We start from the raw sequence: 25,345 nt of genomic DNA, 5'->3' as shown, positions 1-25,345 counted from the left end.
TTTCTCTATTCTAGTGGTTTGGCAGTCCATCAAAATGCATAAGAATAATGCAGATCCTTGCAAATTGTGAGAAAGGGCCTGTTGACTGCGAAGCAGGACAGACAGGCTTGGCAGGAGGGAACTGCAATGTGGATGGGTGCCTCTGTAAGCCCATGTACAGCTGAGAGGTCACAATCATGGCCTGTTAGACTTGACACCGATAATTTCATTTTGTACTTCCTACTTGACAATCCCTTTGCACCAGCCTTCAGGGTCACCTGCACACTTTCCTCCATGCTGCTGCTTTGTTGCAAATGCTCCTGCATACTTTCTCTCTTTTCAAATCTTTTTGATGGAAATCCATCAATATTTCTACTAAGTTAAATGTACCAAAGTCTGAAACATTTCCTTGCATTTATCAAAAAATACATTTTTTCCACTTCTAACTAATGTGTATTTCTCATGTTGAGTTTTAATGACTTCAAATACTTTTATGCCCTATTAGTAATTACCCATGCCAATTAAATGGAACAGATTTACTTCAGGATGAATTCTTATAAGCTTCAGAGAGGGTTTAAAATGCCTCTGAAATCCTTCAGAGAGTTCAAATGACCGGATGAGTTGCACAGAATTATAACTGGTGAAGTCAGGGAGTGTTTATATCTACTTCATGTCGAAAAAGGTCTGTTGGTGAATGACAAAAGAAGAACACAGAAGTTATAATTCACAAGATGCTGCCTTTTCTGACAAAGCTGGCTAAAGAAGTTGCCTCTTGTTCCTGCCCCTTGTGTCCCAAAGCAAAACTGGCCTTTTCTTATGGCAGTGTAACTGTTTATGTGTTTTAAACTGGATCACTGAAATGATCCATATGAAAGACAGTCCTCTAATCTCCAGACCAATAATTCTAGAGAATACTCTAAAAACCTAAAGCCTTCCCCACATATACAGACTTCCTGAGAACATGGATGAGAACATGGACATTTTCCTTACCCTGAAACTCACTGATCTTGGACTCTATCAAATCATGACTATGTGAATTACTTAATCTATTTTTCTGGTGAGTTGTATATCTAAATCGTAATGCTTCTTGGAAGGGTGTGCTGTTACAAACTTTCACATGCTCATTGTTCAGCAATGAATAAATTCCGCACTCAGTTTCAGGGTAGTTCAGGTTCTTAGCCAAATTTTCCCTGTGCTTCCAATAGTTCCAGTCAGATCTACTCAGAAGCAGTCCTACTATCTACCTTTTCATAAAACCAGACCTTCAGAGAACAACATAAATGTTAATTAATTTACATTCACCTTGCTCTTCTGAGGTAAATAACTGTATCATTTTCCCTTTCTGTATAAAGGAGAATATTAAAACAGAAATGAAGTGACTTGCCTATGGCAACACAGCAAATTAGCAGCAGAAGAAGGTTTGGCATTCAGAAATTCCTGGAGTTCTTGAGGCTTGTCTCCACAGGGAAACCAACTGCGTATCCTTCATTCTGTAACAGCTACTTAAGCAAAGGCCGATGTATGAGTGCTCTTTAGAAGGGAGGAGAGTTTTTTTGTTCTGGAATTAGTTGTGCATTATTGAGGCAAGACAACTATTTTGGAATAAACCCCCTCTTATCCCTCTTATTCTAGATCAGCTATTCTGATGACCTCCTTAGACAGAGGAGGTAAACTCTGAATTCTCCTTCTCTCCCTGCTTCAAACCCAATTAATAATTGCTTAACTATAAAGACACAGAAATGTTTGTACTCGCACAAAAAGAAAATAAACGAGTTCTGGATATTCTGACACCTAGATATTCTGAGAACACACATTTTTCCCAAGTGCTGCTGCACTCATAACCACAGCTCTAGACATCATGCATGGGGAGAATGTAGTGAGACCAGCATCTCACACCAGCAGCCCTCACACTGGGGCCCCTGCACTACCAGATGTCGACCTCTCAGATCTGGGATTCAGGGGGAGACTACAGGAGCCTGGGAGCAGGAGCCAGCTCCGGGCTGAACTGCAGCCAAGGGTGTGTGCCTTCACTGCAGCCTCAGATAGCTCGTAGGCTGGGCTGGTGTTTGGTGTCAGAGACTCTCCCTTCCTATGTGACCCTTCTGAATATCTTCCTCATCTTAAGATCAGACACATCAGCAGTGTGTGAAGGAAGATCATAGAAACAGTTTGGGAATGTGCTGGCCTCATTAACCTCAGAAAAGAACTTGCAAGCCTTACTATCTAATTTCCTCTGATGAAGGCAAATTCAGTAACTGCATACCACAGTTCCTGATGCTGCAGTCACATCCAGTGCTGTTATGTGTATGTACCTGAGGACTGTAAGCCTCTTTGGACTTCCCTCTTACAGAGTGGGGCTACAGCTGCCAATAAAAAACTTTTAAGTAAAATTCACTGAGCTTTTTAGGTGGGTGATATAAGGTAAACATATTTAAATTACTGAAAATGTTCCTGTTTATTTTCCTGGTTTGTCAATTCTGGTTTTTGTTACATGCTGGAGCACCACTGGGATCAGTTCTTTGTCCATCCATAACATCTTTTCTTCTCATGAAAATGAGACTGAGAGTGCTTTTCTGACCCCTTAACACCTGCAGGAGTCGTGACTTCAAGTTGGAAACCCGTAAGAGAGTGATTGCTCTCTGGATATCCAGGTATTTTTACAGTACTAAACACTGTGGTATTTAAACATCAGTACTGACTCTTCAGAAGACGTCAAGCCATTTGGAGCTGTATGTAAGTTCTGTTGGTCTTTGCTGTCCTGACATTCCTGGAAAGGGAATGGAGGAGTGAAGCTACCATCTCTGTGGCAGCGCAGCTGCTCAACACAGCTTGGCTGTTCTAGCTATCACTGTGCTGCACGTTGCTGGAACACTGCCAGCCCAAATCAGAGGTGTTTTCTGGAGTGTCCTTATTTCAGGGAAAGCTTCAGTCACAGTGGTTTAACTGAGATTGGCAATGTCCTATCAAGCCAAGGACAATAACAACCACCAGCAGAGTATCCAGAATAGGTTACCCAAAGCTAGTTTTGTTCAAAATGTTGGCCATTTGAAAACAGAGCAGTGTTCCTGCAGAAGAAGAGGTGATGTTGATGTATACTAATTTTTAAATTGTTGTTAATTTTTTATCTGTGGTGGATATGTAGAGAGAGAATCCATTTTAATTTGGCAGCAAAAGAGCTTGGGACACACTATCCGGTACCGGAAGGTTTTGACTTTGTGGCAGCAATTGCGGCGCCCTTCTCTCTACAGGTCTCCAGGAAGATGGAAAGCGATGCAAAGATCAAAACGGGAAAAAGCCAATGAAAACGGAGGCAGCTAGGCTAGGGCCTGTGCCGCCCGCTGGGCCCGGCGCTTGGCTGTTGCCATGGGAACGCCGCCGGCGCGCGGGCGGGCGGGCGGTGAGGCGGCCTCTCTCGCGAGAGCGGCAGCGGGCGGAGCGCGGCGGGGTGAGCTCATCCCGGGCGGCGCGGGCGGGAGTGCCGCGTTCAGCCCAGCACAGCCCAGCGAACGGAGCGGAGTCGAGTCGAGTCGAGTCGAGCTGAGCCGAGCCGCCGGCAGCCGTCGCCGCAACTTTGTTGGGTGAGTTGCGAGCGGCAGCGCCGAGCCGGGACGGGTTGCGCGCCGTGCCCTCTCCTTCCTTCCGCGGAGCCGGGCGTGGGGAGCCGCCGTGCCGCTGGCCGAAGGGGTGTGCGGGCGGCTGGGTGGATGTGCGAGGGGGAGAGCGGCCCCCAGCCCCGGGGCTGCGCCACCCCCAGCCCGACAGCCCGGGGTTAATGGAGACGAGGGCAAAGGGGCCCGGGCGAAAGTGGTCCGCAGAGCCCCCTCCCGCTGCAGCGCCCGAAGCCGGGTGGGGGGCGCCCGCCCCGTGCGCCCCCGGGGCGGCGGGAGTCCACAGTGCCGACAGCCCCGGGGCGGGTCGGGCGCGGGTACCCCTGCAGCGAGCCGTGCCAGGTGCTGTATTCCGGATTTGTGTCTCTTTCCCCGCAGGAAAGGCAGCGTGGAGCGGGAGCAGCGCGGCCGGAGGCGGCGGTGAGCGGCAGCGGCCCGGCCCGCTCCGCTCCGCGGCTCCCGCGCCGCCCGTCCCTGCGGAGGCGGCCGCGCCGAGCGCGCCCTGCGGCGGGGGACGCGCTCCCCCGCGGCCCCGAGCGGCACACGCCGCTCGCCTCCGCGGTTCGGGAGATAACTTGGCTCTTGTTCGCCGCTGTAAGTTGCACTTCAGTATTTCTCCCGCTTCTTTACTTTTTATAGCCAGCGAGGGTGTAGTGGGGCTGGTTTTGTTCTGAGCCGATGCTGAGAACGCAATAATGATAACAATTAGGTGATTTGGAGGCAGTGCCAGTGGGGATGTTCTGAATGCTCAGCTCACGAGAGGGGATTGGAGGAACAAAACGTTTGCGGATGGTTGATTTCTTCACTGGGAACCTGGAAAAGTGGGAAAATGCCTTAAACTGGGTCTTATGGGGATCTTATGGGGAGGAAGAAGGAGGTGGAGAAGCAAGGAAAGGTAGATGAGGCGGCGATAACCCTCCTAAGCTGAGTTCGTTTGCTCTTTTCCGGTTTTATTCATTGCATGAAGTCCTGATGTTAACGTTCTCATGCTATATTTAAAAATATCTGTATTGTTTGCACTGGATAGCTGTGATGCAGCTTCACTTCATTTAATAAGGAATGCACTCATTCATGTCTGGTAAAGCAGTGATACAAAATGGGAATTGCTCAACTTAATGAAGATCTCCTTGTATAACCTTGGCCACAACATCTGTATATTTTAGATCAAGGGGGCACATTTTTATCAGTAGAATAATATAGAGGCATTTTTTTGATAATACTGTTTACCAAATTGCATTTAAAAATTTTGCCAGCAAAATTGCTTTAAAAAATTTTGGTGATGCTGCTTTAATGAACCCGTTACTGCATGCTGAATGAAGTGCATTTGTGAGCGCGGAGCCTTAGTTCATAATACAATGCAAATTTGTCTTCAGAGTAAAGGTGTCAGATTTCATTAGATTCCAGATCTGTATGGGTGAATCGAGATTGGTGTTTTCTTTAGAAAGCAGCCCTTTCATGATGGAATTTCGATTTAGTGGCTTTTCTTTTTCCTCTTGTTAACTATGGGAATTAAGCATTTGTTTAATTTAAGACATAAACCAGTTTTGTAAAAGGGAAAACAGTCTTTTACTGTAAGTACTAACTGGGCACTAATATTGTTTTCTTTAGTGGAGAGTGTGGTTATTATTTATTTGGAATGTATTGCTGGCTACACTCCATTCCCCTTCAGCATGAGTGGTGGGAGAGACGTGAAAGTACTAAGGTAGAAGTTTGTGGCAGTTGTAATCGCAGAGAGAGATCTGTAAGTTGTGTTTCACTGTCAAGGCTTTTATGCCTTAGGCCATCAGATGCCATACCAGTTATTAATGCAGAAACACTGTGGGAACTTCAGAATAATTTTTTCTTGGTTTCAGAAGAACAACCCCATCTGTTCTATTTAGGTAAAGCTAAAAAGAAAATTTTCATGATTGAATGTTTTATATATCTACTATGTCTCCTTTTTATTGATAGGTAACTAGGGACGGAAGATTTTTTTTTCACCATTTTAACAATGTTTATTTATGGACAGTTGATTAAAGGATGTGCACTTAATTGCACAACGTTGTATTAAGAAGGTATTACTGATGTTAATAAAATGCTTAGTTTCAACATTGCTACTTGGGATAGGCATACTTAGCTCTCAGTTGTGCTTCATAGAACTTCTTAGATCATGAAGTCAGAAGCAAAATGGAACGTCAGCTCTGACTATTTGAGGGCTGCAGAAATTTCCTTTATGAAAAAGGCTAGCAGGTGTAGAGGTAGGCAGTGGCACAGAACTTGAAAGGGTGGAGCTGCAGCCGGGAGTGAAGACTTAACATGGGGACATGTAATACATAATCTGTTTTTTGTATAATAAAATGTATGTTCATCGTTTCACCTGTGCATCATCTAAGTTTGAAGAGCTTTATCCCCGTCTCATGTTTGTCTGAAATATTATTTTAAGGTTTGGGATTAACTTTTGGATACCTGTTGTTTTAAAAAGTATGTCCAAATGTGGCCTCTTCCCACTCCCACAGGTTTTCAAGGAGGGTTTTTTTTCATCATTCTTGTAAGCATTCTGCTGCCACTTTGGGAATGTTTTGTTCTTATCTAGCTCTTACTGTCCTCTTAGTTTCGTAAATCTGTCTCAAGTATTTCCTTTAAAATGTCTATTTCAGAATTACTGGTTTTATTACTACGACGGCATTTTTTTTAATAGATAGGAGAACAAAACTTAAGAACATAAAATATTTCTACCAGTTATTTTGAATTTCAGTAAGGTCGTGTTTAAAGAGGATGATTTTGGAAATACATTGGGAAAATGTGAGGTAGGCTAGTAAGAGAAAGGGTTGAGGCCCAGTTGAATTTCTTTTCTATTCCTCTGTTTTGTCCTAGAGCATGTCTATTGTAGAGAAGAAAAAGGAATAGTCTTCTCCGTATCAGTAGTTTAATCCCTTCAACAAGGGGGTTGGTGCAAGGTATTTAGTTAGAAATCCTGGATGCCCAGCTGGGGTAAAGAAGCAGAGCTTCTGCCTTCTTTAAAATTTCAGTCACACAAGTTGGTTTTCCTAATGCTGACATTCTCAGAAGTTGAAGTTTATTCTCATTGACCCTGAGTGTTGGCTAGTTGGCAAATACTTTTGATCTGTTGTTTCTTTGGCTTTCCTGGCTTTAGGCAGATTCCTTTTATTTCTCAGCAGCTCTCTAATTTAAATATTTTAAAAGTCAATAAGGCATGATTTAATTATCTTAATATCTTTTAATATCTTTGCTTTGTTTACTTCATTATCCATATTTTAGATTTTTATTTTATTCATTTATTCTGAAAGCCATTTGTTTAACTTGTTAATAAGTTATGACAGATACAGCAGTAGTAAGTGCACTTATTTCTTTTATCAGTGTAAATACATATATTTTAAAAACTGCTAGGTGAGGCTTTTGTTGATTTGGCATGTTCCATATCTTTCTGTGAGCAAAAAAAAATGTTATATTGTTCTGTTTTGTGTTTCCAGGGAGATTTGACTTCAGTGACTTGCACTTTAGAGGGATATACTTGACATGAACTTTTAAATAGTCTAAGATTGATATTTCACTGAGTTCAGTTTAATGGCTGAATGGGGACTTTCAAGCTGGAGGTTTATAAAGTGGGATTTGATGGCTCTATGAGACTTCAGATATTCTCTAATGAGAGGCAATCAATGTTTTTTGGGAGTGCATCCTTACCAGCTTGTAAACCTCCACATTATGGCCATTGGTGATGCTGAGTGACAATAATTTTGTGCATTTGACTTATTATGATTTTTAGTTCCTATGCAGCTGGCAACACAAGACTAATGCTCTCTGTAGCAGTTTCGGTGCATATTTGGTAGTAGTTTTGCACTCTGAACTTTAGGAAACCCTTTAGGAGTTGCAGAGACTAGAATTGCTTGGGGTTTTAACTGCCTTTGAACATGAATCAGCAGATAAAATGTTTTTAGATGTCTGTCTTTGCATATGTAAAGCTAAATTATGTCATTGTCTCAGTCTCTTTAATTTTGAATTCTGTGGCACCAGTTTGCTGGGGGAGTTATTTGATTTAGATTCTGCCACATGTCTTTTATGTTAAGTGAGACTAAGCATTTACAAGTCTTTGTTTTCATTATGGAAGCATATTTTAAAGAGCACTTATTTTCAATGCAGCAACAGAACACTTTTCATATTCTTGGTAGCTGTTGAATTGTATGATTGCTAACTGAGTATTTGTCGTGGTTGTTTCAAAGGTCTGAGTCTTTAAGTGGATCCTCTGTTGCAAAGCTGTGTCTTCATACTACTTGAGCCCATGTTGGATGCTGAAGTGCGATAGTCATAGCTCTTGTTCCCTGCACAGTGGATGGATGTCTGTTTTCAAGAGAGAGATGAAGTTCCTGAAAAATGCATGACTGTATAGAAAACTTTTCTGAATGTTTATAATACAGAAGGAAGAGTTGTTACTGGGAGTAGCAGTTCATGCTTAGGCCTGAGAGGCCCTTTGAATTTTTTGTTGATGTTTTAATACTCTTTTACTTTTGGTCTTAGGCTCTTGTAGAAAGGGAAGAATACTTTCTTCAGATGGATTTTGGAGATTAGTGGAGTGCTTTTTGAAGACCAGGTTTTATTTCATAAAGTTGTCAAAAAGTTATATCAAAAGTTAAATAGACTACTAGGCATGCTTTAAAGTTGGATTGTTCTTCATGATTCCTTATGGTTTACCTTCAGTGCTAAAAAAGCTTTTGGTGGTGGTTGTTTAAATTTTGTGTAATTTGTTTACCTTTTGAGGTAACATTTTTTTACCTCAAAATACTCATGTGGACCTTGTTACTGCAAAACTGGGAAATATGTTCATTTTGAACTTTTGCATTAACATGGACTTTTTTTTATGAGAACTTTTAAAGTTAACCCTGAACTATTTCTTATTTTTCCTAATTGGTGATGTTATAGTGGATTAAAAAACCTCAATCAGCCCAAATTGGTGGGAAACAAGTTCTTTTTCTAGACTGCTAGAAAGTGTGGGTTAAAAGTTAAGCATAATTTGAAGAAAAGTTGCCTGTTGAGTCTGCTTGTGAGACTTACTTATGTTTAATATACTTGACTGATACTATTTTGTGAATTTTAGTGCTTACTTTTAGAGTGGAGGAAATTGGCAAACATCTTCTTTTGCTGTGTAGCCTGCCTTGCTGCCTCTCTGTGCAGTGTATGGTGGGGTTCCAGGGCGTGCCCAGGGCTGCTTTTGTAGCATGGCTCTGTTCTCTGCATTTCTGGAGTCTGATGGATTTTACAGCACCATCAGCTAAATCAATTGTCTTTTGACTTTTGAATAAATAATGACAGGCTTATTGTATGCTGATGTGAAATAGGATTAATTCAGAACTTTTTTTGAGAGTGGCAGATAATATCTGTAAAACGATTGCTGTGGTAGCAGAACTTTCTGTATGCTAGTTGTTCACATCAGCAGCTCTGATAAACATCTTGGGTTTTCTTGGTGGTGGTAATACAGGCAGCTCTCTCTAAAGAGTTACAGGCATTTTTAAGGCGTGCATTTGTTGTTTGACCAAAAGTTGCTGTGGTGGTTTAACCCCAGACAGCAACTAAGCACCACACAGATTAGCCCCAAGAACATTTTTACGTTTTTCTTGGAACTTCTTCAAATGATTGCAATTTTATTTTTGTATTGCCTGTTTCTTATTTGGTCTTATTATAAGCTACTGCTCTTACTTGCTCACTCAAAATCAGTTCACCCTGTCATATGATGTGTTGGTGCAGATCCATGATGATTGGTGTTTACAGGAGAGGTTATTTCCTGGCTTTTTTTTTCTCCTTTCTTTTTGTTTCGAAGAGTGCTTCTTTCCTTCATTTGATTTCAAAATTGCTGCTTGTATGCATGGCTTTGTCACTTGGTCTTAACCACTAGCATATAATTTGACAGAGAAGAAGTGGGTCTATGGCTGAAAGTAGAGGTGTCAAGTCTCCCAGATTGACATCTTAGTATGTGGGTAATTTTACTTCAGGCAGAATTTAGTCTGGTCTCCTAAACTAACTCCTAAATGTTCCCAACACAGATGTGGTTTGTCTCCTTGGACCATTATGACCCTTAAGGGTTGGGCCACATTTCGTGAACTTCTGGAGAGGGATTTTTAACTTCGTTTCCTCTAGGAGAATTCTAGTTTATGCACACCTAAACAACTTATAGAAATTAACTGTTCTGAGGGTGGTTAAGCATTTAATAGACCCCCCAGTAGTGACTGGTGAATTTCCATCGTTGGAGACTTTTAAAGCTTGACAAGACAGAGGCATGAGCCACTTGGAGCAATGTGGAAGCCAGCCCTCCTCCAGCAGGAGGTTGGGGTCCTGAGTTAAACAGCTGTGGGCTCAGCAGACTGCTAGCTGGTGATAGCTGGAGGGCTCCTCAAGGGGCACTGGTCTTGGAAATGCTATTGTAGGTACAATTTAAACAACTTTTAAAAATGAAGACCATCCTTGTGGCAATTTTTTTTAACTAATGTGAAGCACTTTTACTCTGGTGTCCAGCTCATTTCACGTCTCTTGCAGGGGCAGCAGTACTACCGCTGGTGTCAGTTTATCATGGCTTCCTAGTGCTGGCTCTCAGGTTGCAAACCTGCAACAGGAAACCCCATTTCCTTTATCTGTGGGCACACAAGAAGAGGGGAGGGAGCTGGGGTGTGTGAGTACTTATTTATTTTCCCTCAAGAGGCTCATGTAAGCAGAAACGTACACGTCTTGAACGTTTGTCTTTTGGCAGGGCCAGAGCACAAATTTGCTCTTGCTGAAGAAACTGTGGCAAAGATCAGACTTTGTTTTTTGATTTTTCACATTTCTGAGGTGTAACATAACTTTGTCTGTGTGTTTTAAAAAAAAAAGACAATGGGTGATGAAACTGAAACTGCAGGCTTAAACATGTTACTGCTACACAAGCCATTACAGTTCTTATCTCGGAACTATTTAAAGATCTCTTTTGTTTTTGTGGACAGTGCTTTTCTCCTCACTTTCTGAACTGATTTTTAAAAAATTTTTAAAAGCGGAAGTGTTTGATACTATTTTTGGAATATTGTTGCATGTGTCAAATAGAAGACAATACTAGACCCCAACAAATAAATCCTAGAGTGCCTTCCCTGCCTCTGCTGGATGCAGTTGAGATTTCTGCTATTTCTTTTCGGATTGGATGGGCTGAAATTGGATTTTATGCATTCAGTTCATGCAGAAGAACTGCATAATTGTGCTGAAGAAAGTTATCGTTTAGCATTCTCATACCTTGAAAATAAACATATCTTCATGAATCACGTGATACTGGCACTGATCTTCTGCTTTCCAAATGTATTTAACAGCTTGTTGTATGAATCAGAATAAAATAGTTCAACAGACTGTACTGTATTGATTATACCCTAGCTGGAATAAACAGTGAAACCTGATGCTTTCCCCAAGCTTTTGCTAAAGCAAACATTTAGAAGTGAGGAAAAAAGGAGATAGATACGTAAAAGCTGTTAACATAGTTTGTCCTTTCCTTAGATTTTTTTTCTTTACTCTTTCCCTTCTTTTGCCTTGAAGAAGGAAATGTTGACAGAAGGTCAGTTTTATTTTTTTGTAATTTCCCCCCCCCCCAACTTCTGCATCATCTTGCAGAGTAGTTATCGACTCGTACTTGACATAACTCTGGAAATTCCCATGATGTCCTGAATCTAGTACTATTTAGTGCATTGCCATACACAGATAGTAGGAGAGTCTTTGCTAGGATGCCTCTGTTAATATAAACAAAAGGAAAATTCTAATATAGTCTCAAAACATGCCATCCATTTGAAATTGAGGAGGCTTTTTTTTAATTAAGTTCTGTGGGTTTTTGGGGCATGCCTGTGCAGTGACACGAATGGTTCTGGTAGACTGGAGTATCACCTGCCACAGACACTTCCACTCTGCTATTTGAACTGTGGGATACATACCATGGACTAATTTGAGAGCCTTAACTTAATTCTTGTCTTATTATACAATTACCTCCCTATCTAGGCAAAGTCAGAAGATCTGCAGAGCTTTATAGGGTTATCACATACTAAAATCATCAGGGCTTCTTTTATTTTAATCCTTGACTATTGTACTTTTATTTTCAGCCAGAAAAATTTTAAGGTTAATTAATATGCTACATAACATTTGAGAACAGAAGATATTACTCTGTCTCCAAACAACAGTAATGGAATTGGCTGTGAACATGCAACAGTCTACCACGTATTCCAGATTTAGTCACTTGTATATGTAGTGTTGATGCACTAAAGACTTTCAAATTTGTTGGTAATTTAAAGCACATCTCCTGTAAAACAAAGGTGTGATAATAAGCAGTAATTAAATGTTGTGAAGGGTGCTCATCATTGTTATTTTAACAGAAGTTAGTCATTATCTACTGATTGCTGGCATCATTAAATCTAGTTTTTTAGTATGTAAGTTGATGCTTACATACCTGAGCAGCTAGATTGAGTTTTTCCATTCTTGCATTGTTGAAGTATCTTTTTTGTTTGTGAATCTTAAGCGTAATGACCTACCTCAAACTGCCATCAACTTTTTATGCCTGCCAAGGGCAAGAGGGCACATATTGTGAATGTGCTGTTAAACTAAGAGGTGTAATGCATCCATTCTGAAAACAGAGGCAGGGGGAACAGTCAATTTTATTCAGGACAACTTTGCAGTTGTGTAGGGCTGGCTACATGAAAAATAATCATATGCAAAGTAAACATTGCCTCTTGTAGGAATACAAAGTGCTCAGAGATAGAAAATATCTGAAGTGCTGGATGAGGGAAGAGACCTTTACTGTTCCTTATTTTTTGTAACCTGCACTTTGCTTAAAACCAAAAAACAAAAGCAATTTATAGCAGTCACCAAATATTCCTATGATGCAATCATTTAATCTTTCAGTTACGAGTAATAGGAAGAAGTAATTAGAATTAGCAAGGGTGAAACTTGAAAAAGTAATTGGTGAAATGGAGAGATGGAGAGCTAGTGGACAGATTCAAATTAAAGTAATGCTTTGATCACTTATTTGTTTGGAACATATTGGAAGATAGCATTGTGAACATTAGGGAAGCTGGAGAGGATAGTAACAATAAAAATTGTTAGATCATTGTCTATTTAGACTAAAGTTGGGTTCATATGAGGAAGAATTGTAAGTGATTGTAGTGTTGTTTGCCTTCAAGTTTCTAATGTGGAAAACTAAAAGATTTCTGGCAGAATAGTGAGCTTCTACTTGACATGGCATTACAGCATCCAGAGTTAGCATGGCTAATACTTTTTGGTAGAGAATAGTACTGAAAAAGTGATTTTTTAAGTTGTGTTTAAATACTGTAGCTAAAAATATATGAACAAGTGAATCACATTGTGTTTCTGTCCCTCCCTTCCTCTCTCCCTCTTTTTCCTGAGTGTTATAATTTAGAAAAGAGATGTCTAATTTTTCTGGTTTTAAAAGTGAAAGAATTGAAGATCCATTTGAACAGAGGTGAGAGAAGAATCAGCACAACTTGATAAAAATGATGCTAAATGCTAAAAATTCTGACTAGTTTCTTAATTTAAAATCCTGCTTTCCTTCAGACTGCTTAGCTTTTTTCCAGGTATTGTCAGAAAACACAGCTAAATTCTTACTTAAAACTTAGCTACAAATTAGAACTTTATTCCTTGTAACAGAGAAGTTACACGAAGACAGTATAAACAGTGTATCTGAATGTGTGGTTTTTCATGTTCACTTTTTTGCATGGGGAAAGAAAAGGACTTGTGGAACAGTGCTCTCTATTTCAGTAGCATTTTACAAGTTTCAATAAAAACTTGGCTCTGCGGCAGTATGTGGGTGTTGCACTTGCAGGTGAAAGTAATATAATGTTAGTGTTTAATAGTACTTTTGAAAATGAAGTAATGGCATGTGTAGTATAATGCAAAATACCCCTAAATAGTGGTTGGTTTCTGCATTACAGTATTTTCTTGTTGCTGAGAAAGGAGGTACAAAAACGTTTTTGTGTCAGAGGTTCAAAGCTATTTTGCCAGGTAGAAAAATTGTCTTTCTGAAGGTGGTGGGTTTTTTCTTTTTGAATTTTGCATAAGTGCTGAGTGACTGTTCTGTTGGCTTAAAATGTTAATAGCAGCACCTATCTTGTTTGCTGTAACCCTTCTTCGTTATCACCTTAGTACTTAGCTGAGATGCCAAAAGCTCTTGAAATACATCGCAACTCAATCAGGTTAGCTGCTTGCATACTGGCACCCTGGGTTGCAAGTCAGTGTGTTTTATTATCCTCGTGCTCAAAATTTTGAACCAAAGACTTAACAGTACTATTGAAGTACTTCTGCTGTTCAGTTTATAACAATGTTAATTAGTGCTGAATTTCTTTAAGATGAACTTATGCAGTGTTAATAAAACTACTTGTGAAATTGAGCTTTGTCATTCTCTCACTGAATGGTTGTACTGAATAGTTGCTTGACTCTTCCTCAGAAGAAAAATAATTGAGAAAGGCTTGTAGTGTGCCCCTTGAGCTGTGTAGCTGTCCCTTGGGGAACGGATCATCTGGTCTCAGTCATCTCTTCTGAAACACTAGGTGGTCAGAGACTTGGCCACAGGGGGAGGGACTGTTTTAATAGCAATATACAACTTCGAGCGCACTCTCCTCTCTTTTCTTGTCTTGTGAACACAAACAAGTTGTCCAGTCTCATGATTACATGTGAGGAGCAGGAAGGCCGCTGGGACAGAGGGGGTTTGTGTGGGGAAGGTTCTGTAAATGATTTCTACTGGTGACAGAAACAATTACTTTTGGGATGAAGTTTGCTTTCCTTACACCCCCCCTCCTCCCCACTTAGTTTTAGACTATGCTACCTGACTTGATTAGAAAAAAATAAAAATATGGAAAATGAATCAAGCAGGATAATTAAAACATTGACAACAGATAAGTATTTTGTACTTGTGTCTGTACTTTCATGGACTGGAAAGGGCTAGAGCCCTAATTGGACATCTTAGGCAAGAATACAGAGTCATCTACATAGCTAATGTGATGCAGCCTAGTTGCATGATAATTGTGCTGCTCTGCAGTGTGTGTATTCTACTTCATTTATTTATTTATGGGTACTAATGAGATTGTATTTTGATGTGACGTTACTGTAATATCAGTGCCTTGAATTCATTCATTAGTTTACTTCACTGACTTTGTGAAGCAAGGAAATGCAGGTGCCCTTGAGCAAGTTGTTTTAACACACACATGAGAAATCTGTAAAGCGTTCAGAGCAGAAGCTGCCTTGGGCTTTAGATTTCATCCTACTACGGGCAAATTTATTTATAACTAGCTGTAAAGCTGTGCTGGAGACTCTTGAGCCAGCTCAGAGGAAGGTAGTGACTCCATCTGCACTTGTCTGCAGCCCGCTTTCTGCTCTGGAGTGGGTCTGCTCGCCTCAGACTCCTGCTGTTTACCAGGAACGGTCTCATAGGATCTCGTGTACATCAATGACCCTTAGTAAACTTGAACAAAACCACAACAGTTATGAATTAGTGCTCAAACCTGTGCCCTGGACTGATTTTATTTACTATTATATCTTTAGCTCTCAGCGTCTGCATGGCACAATGTAGCACACTGCTGAGTTTGTAGTTGCATGTGGATAGCATTTAATAGCAGTACCATAGCGCTGCATGTGAGCTAACCAGCCTCCCCTTCAAGCTAAGGGACAGTGTTGTGCTGATGTGGCTGTTGCATTTCTGGTTCTGGTGGTAGTCCAGTGGTTTTAGCTCAAAGGTCAGAAGATCAATGGTACCAGCATAGTAGCTGGCATGCTACAAATTAAAGTAATACTAGAATACATTATCTTGGTTTTTAGTTGTCTGCTAAACATCCCTATTTTAGTGAGCTCTTGTGCATCTTGACCTGTAGCAATAGAGAATGAGAAAGTCTATAAAACCGCAAAAAGAATGAAACAGGCTGCATCCAATATGTGTAAACAAAATGTATAGAAATTGTCAAATCTAAGACCATTAAAATGTATTTTGAAGTATTCCTTTAAGTCTGGATTAATATCTGGTGTAGGCTCTCAAGTCATGTTTGGGAAGACTTATGTTCAAAAGTTACATGTGAAGTACTGCCTGGCTGTACTTCAGATAACATCCTTGCTGCCCCTGTGCCCTGAGAGTCAGCCAACGTGCCTTACATCATCACTCTTGCAGTTTCTTCATTTAGTTGTTGTTTAGTTCTAGCAAGCATGTGGATAGTGCCCTTTAGCTCAGCTCTGGCTCTGGTATCTGTGCTGCATGGCACTCGCTGCTGAGACTGCAGTTACTGTATCCTACATTTCTGATAACAGCTTTGAGGCAAGGTTGCCCTCGAAGTTTCTGGTTTACTATGGAAACCAGCTTGTGTGGTTATGCTCTGTGTGTGGCTGCCAGTTTGTCTTTCTCCTGAAAACTTCTTTCTTCTCCCCAACTTGCTAAATATTTTGATTTTTTTTTTTGTTTTTGTTTTAGCTCCTTATGGACATGTAGGGGTGTCCAACAGGCCTTGTAATAGCAGACCAGTGAGTGGATAAACTTGAGTTCCAGCACTGGCAAGAACTGCAGCACACATTGTTATTGGATACCAGAGGAGCTGTGTGATGGATGCAATTGCATGGGAGGAACTTCAGCTGGAGTGTGTGCATTCTTATATACCAAATCTAGTCAAATATGAGAGAGAGATTTGAAGGTACCAAGGCTTTCTTAGTTCATCTGCTTATTCTGTACATGTTTCTGCCAAATCTTCCAGAAAAGTGCAGAAGACAAAATGTAATGGGAGCCTGTAGTGGTACCTGTATTTAGGTTGCTTAATGGTTTCTGTCGTTAAAATGTCCTGTGAGATTTGTCTTCCCTGACACCCCCCCTCTACCCCCCCCATAGTTAACACTACCACTGTGTGAGCAGTTTTTGTGGGTTTTTTTTAGTAGAAGAAATCACTTTGGATCAGGGAAATGTCTTCTTCCCTCCAGAGTATTTTGAAATACCACTCCCCCAGTGTTACTGTTGAAAAATGGAATACTGGTTACCAGAAGCTTTCTCATACTACCTTTTCTCAAGAAGAATCTTTTCAGTGTGCTACTGAGGTGTTTCAATGTTTCAAGGCTCACCCGACAAACTTATGCGAATACCTGGAGTCCAGCAGAGGAGCACAAACAAATGGGATCCTGCCATTTTGCTGCCCTCCCAGTTCACTGTGTCCAGACACTCTTGCCTTCCTTCTTGCTGCCTGTGCTTTCTAGCAAGTGTGTTATGAGGCTTGGTTGAAAAGAGTTGTTGGGATGAGTGTGAAAGATGGTTCTGTTCTTGCTTTTGCTTGTCTGACCTGTTAAAACTTAAGCATTTTTTCCTTCAGATTTTTTTCTTTTCTGGCTTATTGTTCGGGTCTTACTGGACAAGTGATAGGAGGCGCTATCTAAAGAACATCCTGACTTCTAGAAAAGGTTGAATCTTCTGCACTTGTAATGCTTTTTGATTGTTGGTTAGTAAGTTTGTAGGTAAAGCAGAATTTGTAATGATATATTTTTAAACTCGAGATTGCAACCTACAACATTATAATCAATGTGAGATCTTTCTCTTCTTAAAGAGGCAAAACTAAATGTTTCTATCCATCTGAGAAGGGAAGGTCTTTGAATAAACTGGTATTGACTTTGGTTGTCTGTGACAGTGGCACCATGTGAAGCAGTAACTGGGCCACACTCCTCTTTCTTCCTCTCTCCCTCAGCAACTGCCATATGATGTGCAATCTGGGCTCGCCGGGCTCTTGCCTTCCTTCCCATTGCTCCTTAGAGTGGAGATCTTTGATTCCTTTTTCCTTCAAGAGTTGAGGAGGATACTGGTTTCTAGATAATATTGATTCATGAATCTTCTAGGATCACAGCTTTTTATTTGGGCTGCCATAACACAGTTTTGCAGTTTAGGTGACAGTGATCTGTCAAAGCCTGAACCTTTTTCAGCCATTCAGCGTCAATCACCACTGGAGTGCTTGATTGTATAGCTGCCGCAACACACAACACTTTTAACTTTCCTCTTGGTAAAAAGAGGAGAGAGTAGTAGCACATGAAGCCATATACATTGGGTGAAGTGTGTGTAATAATATATATTCAAACTTACCTAAAGGCCGCAAAGTTAGAGCACTGGTTCAGTGATGCTGCATGAAGGCCTTTAGGACTCCCAATACTGGGTCAAAACTACAGTGACCATATGTAAATTATCAGTATCATAAATTATTCTGTTGGTCGTAATTAAATCAAAACAAAAATATTTAACAGGTAGCAGCATGACTTATTTGTGTTAAGAATTAATTATTTAGACCACTATAATTTCATAGTGGATTAGACATTATGCGCTATCCTACCACTGATAGCAATTTGGTATCATATTCCGCCACACTTGATAAAATTTATACATGTGCCTGAGTCTCATTTGAATCAAATTTGTCATGATCAGTGATAGTGCAGAGATTTGCTGTTAATCCTTGTGAAACCAGCATTTTGTGTCTTGTAACTTACTGACAATTTTATCTCTACAAATGTTTGAGAAAGTTTACTTATCAACTGTATTTGTACCTAACAAATAACTCTTTTTTATTCAGTGTTTGAGTGGTTAAAGAAGGGTTGATTTTTGCATGCATAGTAGAACCATGGTTGTCCAAAGTTATGAAAGTGTGCTCTAGGAGCGGTAAACTCTGATCTTCATTACATTTATCTTTTTGTTCATCATCCATTCTTAGTGTTATGCCAAACCCAAAGCCTATTTCTAATTTTGTAAAAGGGGAAAAAATAGTGCAGTCTTCCTGAAGCAGATTCTTTCTTGAATTCTCTTTAATCTTTTTGATAGATATGAAACCACAAATCTTTTTTATCTGGAGAATGTAAAAAAAAAAGGGGGGGGCCATTAGAGGAAAAGACTTTAATGAGATCATAAATGTTCTGTTTGGTTCTGTCTTATTAGATATTGCTTGGAAATTGAATCTCCTTCTGAAGACATTTACATGTTCTAAGTTCTCCGTATTTGACCTGATTCCATTATGAGCTATATATGTTTCAAGATATGAATTGGGGTCTTTTAAAGTCTTTTGACCTTTCTTTGGAAAAGGGGAAAACATACTCTTCTAGGCTTGTGACTAAGTGTATTTTTTTAAATAAGGTTTGTAAGTAGTGTCATGGACACTACAGAACATGTGTGAGTCTATGGTGTCCAAAAGCACAGGGTAGAGAGATTCAACTGTAATAATGCTGGGAAACTTTTGACAAAATATTTGTTAAGGACATGGCTTCAGATGATTTATTTTTATTTTGAACTATGGAAGGTTTTAAAAATTTCTAATTATTTTAATAGAGGTTCCATTTAAATGCTTTTATTTTTTTTTCCCTCAAGAGTGGCATTTATCCACAATGTTCAGACAGAGGAAGAGGTATTCCTCTTTCTCTTAACGTTTCATGTGCCACGAAACAGAAGTGTCTTCTGTTTGTCTTCTACAACTGAGTCTTTCCTTGGCCTGATTATTGGATTTCAGTAACATATGTTTATTGTTTGATCATGTCTAGAGGCATCAAACAAAATAAGTAAAATATGGTGTAAGTATAGCTCAGATTTTGGAGATGAATGTGTTTTTATGGAGGCTAACTCTCACTGACTGCAGATGCTCTGTGTTAGTTGGCAGGGATCTCTGGAGCTCCTCTAGTCCAACCCTACTGCTCAAAGCAGGGTCAGCTGGAGCTGTTGCTGGGGACACTGTCCAGTTAAATTTTGGACATCTCTGAGGATGGAAACTCCAAAGTTCCTGTGTGGCCCTTAAAGTAATTTTTTTTTTATGTTAACAGGATATTTCTGATCAACCTGTCAGGAGTCAAGGGAAAAGATTCTCCTGGGTACTATTCAGAATTTGTTTCACTGTTTGATTTCTGAGCTCTTTCTGTTTGTGAGCTACATAGAAACTGCAAGCTAGAGCTACTCATTGTGTCTCTCTGTTACATGAGGAACAGCATGACAAATTCAGTTTTTGATCCACTAGTCAGATACAACTCTTACCTCATGTGTCAGGCTTTCTGAAAAGCTTTTAAAGAACGTTATCCATATAATTCAGGTTTTGCTGGCCTGTAGAAGCAGGTGACATAGTCCTTCTGCAGGTATGCACAAAAATGTCTTGTCTTTCCGTAGAAGGTTGACACATGCTTTAGATGTGAAAGAGTTAGTTTTTAAGTGTTCCTGTGAGTCTGCTAGAGGTCTGTTTTTTTGTTTTCTGGGAGTGCAGCATCTTTTTTGTATGAAAATGAGGAAAAATGCATAGAAGACAGTTTACTGCTTCACTTTTGTACCTCCAGAAAAGCTTGATACCATAGTCTGAACTATACCGCATGGAAACTGCTATTTTTTTGTGCCTTGCTGTTCATTCATTTATTTGCCACACTTGTGACCATTGCTGAAAGCACAGCTTGGAATTACAGCAAAATTTACTGCTTATTTTTAGGTGATGGTTGTTTTGTATCAAATATGATGCTGTGCAGGTGGTTTTGAAAACCTCACTCATTCCCCATGAAGCTATTTTTTTGTACATATCTCTCCCCGTTGTGCTGTAGTAATTCAATAACTTGAATAATCAGAAATTAGCATAAAATTGGGATGAAAGCTTCCATGGGTAGTATCAGAGTTGTAGATTTATTTAGGCTGAAAGGGACCTCTGGAAGACATCTGCTGCAGCCTGCCCCCCTGAAAGCTTGAACAGTGTCAATTTTAGTGTACAGTGATAGTGAGTTTAGTTTAGTCTTTGCTATTATCTCCCTTTAGGTAGATGAGAAAGCAGGATGATCCCCCAAGTCTTCTCCAGAATAACAAAGTCAGGTGTCTCAGCCTGTCCTTGTTCCTCATGCACTTCAGCCCCCGAACTGCTTGATGCTCTCTCTGATGAACTTTCCTTAGTCCATCTTTCTTGTACTGAGCAGTCTAAAACTGGGCATGCTCATTTAGCTGAGATCTCACTAGTGGTGAGGAAAAGTCAATATCATTTACTGGGTTTAGACCGAGCACCAACAAACACTACAAGGCAGGTATTTTTAACTTAATCTTACCTAGAGCTTGAGATTTTGCATTTTCAGAAATGTCTATTTTTGTTCCTAGATTCATGAGGAACCTTTGATTGAATAATTTTTTACTATATCACTGTTTCCAGAAAGGGTTATTTACATCATTTAGCTTGAAATAGACTTTCTAATTCATAGCCAAACTTATTTCACACAGCTGCAGATTTAATCAATATATTTCCATGCTCTTTGAAGTTTTTTTCCATCTAAATTGAACTGGTAGTAGTCACATACCGTTTCAGTTATCCTGCTGATGTATTTTGCCTTGTGTGGCATGTTATATTGGTTTATGCTGCATTTCTTCAAGCCAGCCATCAAGCAAACTTGTGGATTTCTGACTTTGAGTGGAAAAGTAGTTTTCTGCCTGCTTTATTCTTGGTGTTAGCTTTCAATTTATAAATTAATGTTTGTTTGATCTACATGCAGGGATGGACTTTGCACCATATTCTAATATGTCATAGTCAAAGTCAGTAAAAGTCATGCCAGAATAAATGCTTATAAGAGAAATATGAGAGTGGGCATTCTAAGAAACAGTGAGTAGGGAAATGAAGCAGTGGCAGAGAACAGAGAAGAGACAGTAAAGATATTTTTGTCCTATGCAAATCAGTCTTTCACATGAACCACTGAAAAGAGACACTTTGCCCTTGATACTCATATCTTTTACCATATTGCTTGTGCTGTCTAACGGGTTGCACAGTGCTGCCAGAGCAGAAGTGAGCTGCCATACAGCTGTCTTGGTGAGGAGTCCGGGTCATCCAGAAATTGGACCCTTGGCTTAGGGTCAGACCTCTCCTATGGTAACATTTTCAGTCATATGACTTTGACTTTTGCCGAAGACTAGCTTTAGCTAAAACTTGCCGGCACCTGTGCAGCATTATTTTTTGGCAACTGCAGCTCTTGTGCCATGGGCTGTTGGCAGGTTGAATCACTTGCTTCGTTTATAAGATACTATGTGGTGTTTCAGGATGTAAGGACAAATCAGCTTGCAGCCTATGCTTGTCACAGCTGTCTTGCCTTACACCTCATGGGAAAAGATTTATCAGGCATAATTATGTTTAATTGAGCCACTCTTGCTATCTTGCCAATGTTACTTTTTTCTGTTAATTTGATGAGTGGACACAGATGAGATAAAAATGTAAACAGTGCCTATTTGAATGGCTTCTTGGATTATTTAAATGATTCATTTAATCTGCCGTGAAATTATGTGGGTTGTCACATGGAGGGAGATTCAACTAACTTGAGTTCTCTACCTCTTAGAATTTTATTTCTGTGAGGAAGGTTTAATTTTTTTTTTCACTTGTACAGGATGAACTTACTTCATGGTGCATCTGCAACTTGCTTTCTGTAGTCACAAGTGTGGGCTTTCTAAACTATGATTTGTTCTTTGTAAACCAACTTTTAAAACATCCACAGTGTTCATGGTTATAAACTTTTTCAGCCTTACTGTTGAAATAATATTTGTAGTAGATGTAGGTCAACTAAACCTCACTAAACTTGTAGCAGCTCACGTTTTGGTTTATATATATAATTCATGAACATTTCGGGAGAATGCAAGGCTGCATTTCAGGGTGGGGAGTCTGTGCCTTCAGTTAAATAAAGTGGGGGTGACTTATTTATGGGAAGCTGTAGAGACGTTATTGTTTCTGGGTGAAGGTCTGTCTGGTGTCCTGGAAATGCAATCTTGAAATACAAATGCTGAAGAATTGGGAATGAAAATAAGAGGAAAGGAGATAAATCTGTCGTTACTTTAGACTTGAGTTTCCTTAGTGTGAACTGTTCTGTATGTGGAATTGCTTGTAGGATGGATAAGCTGAGGAAAATTGCAGTATAATAAACTTGAATTAATTTTTCTTTCTTTGCCATTAAGTGCATTATTAAGCATCTTTTCTATTAAAAACTATCTTTTAAGTAGTACAGTTTTAAAATGGCTGGAAATATTTAACTAAGCCAATCTTTAGTTGGAGAGGGAGGTTTGCCTATGTGTGAGAATTACTTTGAAACTGCTTTCTGTCATCGTTTTCTTCTAGAACAGTTGCCTACACCAGATAAACATTTAGGATATGTCTTGATTGGAATATGAGTTGAGTTGGCTCATTTTTGCTTTTGCTAAGAAAGTTGAATACGAAGACCTTGCTGTCTGTACTTGGCTTTCAGTATATGCCAAATGCAGGTTTAATTATGGAAACTAGACCTGCTCTGAATCAGCTGCAGCCAAGGCAAATGCAGTCCTGTTTCACTTTAGTCCTTGTCTTCCCAACTGATGAATTCAAAGAAATAATCTAGCACATGTAAATGTATTTTAGTTTTTGATTTCCATGCCTTTAAAAAAAGCCTCACAAAACACCACTCTCTCCCAAAAAGCTGATAGAAAGAAAAGAGAAATGCCTGGTAAAATGCCTTTCCTGTCTTGGCAATTATACAGAGTGGTAGTGCTGCTCTTCTCATGCCCATGTGCTTGTAGAAGGTTCAGTGTTTCTCGCTCTGATAGCACGTGCAATGCTCTGTCAGGGAGCGCCTGGAGAAGAGAGACTCCCAGGTGGTGATATGCCTTTCGCAAAACGTAAAACCTGGCCTGGGTTGAACTGAATGCCTTCCCTCCACATCATGCCTGAAACTATAAGGGATGCCTGTGTTTAAAATTTCTTACGCTTGCTAATAAATTTGTATTCTTAGTTGCTTGTGACTTCATCAGACTGATCAAAATTTTCTTGAGCAAATAGAAGAATTTGTGTAGCACTGAGGAGCAGGAGGCACTGGTGGGGCACTAGTACTTATCTGCAGAGGCAACTTAGTGCTCAGTGGGCAGGTAGTCAGCATGGCAGATTCCCCCCCCCGCTGATGTGTTTGAAAAGCTATGTAAGAGTTGCTTCAATTAATGAGTTTCATCTTTTTGAGAAGTCTTTCCTTCCCTTTTCACTGGTGGGAGAACAAATGCTACAGAATGCTAGCTTGATTAGGCTTTGTTTTCATGTGTTTTAGTAGATAAAATTGGAGACTGTTCTTAAAAGCTAAACTCCACTTCGCACAGTTTCATCCACGCTAAGCAGTAGATCAAACAGTAATTAGCTGAACACTTGGCTAATGACCACTGGAAGAGGAGAGAAAATCCTCACATGAGTGCTGCTGTTGAACCTCTACCAGGTTGTATTTTGGTTGAGAGCCTTTAGTAAGAAAAAGTGCTACTGATTTGGCATACTGCTTTTTACTGTGTCTCCTGAAATGTGACCCTTAACTCCAGCCTGCAAAAAGAGGTAAAAGCTGATACTAGAACATGTGTTCCAGGTATAATCAGATTTCCGTATTTTTAAATTGAGGCTAATAACAAATGTTACTAATGTTTTCAATTTTTTAGTTTGTTGTGATAACAATGACTTTTCGTGAGGTTGTATGTAAGAGGCTTCTTGACTGTATACATTTGCTGAGAGATAAACATTTCAGTTTTAGAATTTACTGATTTGCAGTTCTGGCCGTGTATAAAGTAAGAGGTAGATTAAGTTACAAAACTTGAAGTAGGTCTGTACATCTAAGGCTACTGCTGTACACTGCTGAGAGCCTTAGGTAAGGGTCACCTTAAGTATCAGAGAAAGGTCAATTAGGAAATAAAAATCACCACCAAACAAAAACCCACTGGTTATTTTGGCTAATAAACATACGGATCTGGCAAATTCCCTTGCCATCCTAATGTATCTGTTCCTTTAGCAGAACCAAGTGGTTCAGAGCCATGTTATTTCTGTGCTAGTTTAAGTTACTCTTATTACTGTGTGAAGTGAACCGGTGATGTTTTCAGCAGGCAAGTGTTCAAACTGATGGTTCAGCTGAAGGATGATCTTGCCAAAAGGGCTTTTTGCATTTTGAACAAATTGCACAAATTGATTCCTTTTGTATACCTAAAGGATTATTGAGGCATATGGTGCATCCATAATTGAACTTTCCACGTAGTCTTACTCAGTTTGTCAGTTCACTCTGTGAATTGCTTATACGGTTGCAACTGTGACTAAAACTTTGCTTGAAAAGGATTTTACAAAGGAGGAAAACAGGTTTAGAATACTTTTGGAGGAAAAAGGGATTTTTTTTTTTGTTATCTCTGTCATGATGCTGTTCACATTCAATCAAATCTCCAACTTCTGCTATATTTTAGATGAAAACTATTCTTTGGACTTGACCAGATGTCAACCTGACAGGAACGAAAATCTGAAGATTTTTGTGAACCCACAACTATCTAAAGGAATTGATGAGCAGGGTAAGAATTCAACTTGCGTGAACCTTACTTTTGTGGGTATCTGACTACTGTAATACAGAACATACCACTTCCTGCCACATAAGTGGAAAGAACAAAGGAAGTTATGAAGGATAAGGACAGCAGTCAAATTCAGTTTCAGCATAAGGCAAAATATCATCATTCTAAATAGCAACCCTTAGAAAATGTTAGTGGCAGACATGAAGTGCTTTCCACAGTATAGATACATGATGGCAGAACACTAAGTTTATTGAGGAGGTTAATTTTTTGGTGTCTGTTTATTTTGAAATGTGAGAAAAAAACTGAAGTGCCATGTTGGTTATGAAGCTTGGAGGAAGCAGAGCATTTTCTTATAAATAAGGTTTGGTATATCAAGGTCATGACTATTACTCAGGAATAACTTCTGGGGGTTGCTTTGGGTTTGAAGTTGGTTAGAGCATGGTGCTAATAACACCAAGGTCGT

The 25,345-nt window shown here is 39.8% G+C and overlaps 1 protein-coding gene across 7 annotated transcripts in view; it reads left to right on the top strand.

The window, feature by feature from the left end:
- The first annotated feature begins 3,435 nt into the window (after nt 1–3,435).
- The window catches only part of SIPA1L1 (signal induced proliferation associated 1 like 1), a 191,062-nt gene continuing 169,152 nt past the window's right edge, over nt 3,436–25,345 (top strand). For 4 of the 7 annotated variants that reach the window (XM_027707511.1, XM_027707506.1, XM_027707522.1 and 1 more), the window contains exons 1-3: nt 3,436–3,557; nt 3,966–4,181; nt 24,784–24,885. The gene's annotated coding sequence lies outside the window, so the exon portion shown is untranslated. The remainder of the gene's footprint in view (nt 3,558–3,965; nt 4,182–24,783; nt 24,886–25,345) is intronic. The other 3 variants (XM_027707516.1, XM_027707492.1, XM_027707499.1) reach the window with 2 other exon arrangements.

The sequence above is a fragment of the Neopelma chrysocephalum genome, unplaced genomic scaffold, assembly GCF_003984885.1.
Source record: "Neopelma chrysocephalum unplaced genomic scaffold, ASM398488v2 Primary Assembly neopelma1_24, whole genome shotgun sequence".
In the NCBI taxonomy this organism is placed as follows: Eukaryota; Metazoa; Chordata; class Aves; order Passeriformes; family Pipridae; genus Neopelma; species Neopelma chrysocephalum.
The sequence above is the reverse complement of the archived record's forward strand: the minus strand, read 5'-3'. Positions and strand labels throughout refer to the sequence as shown.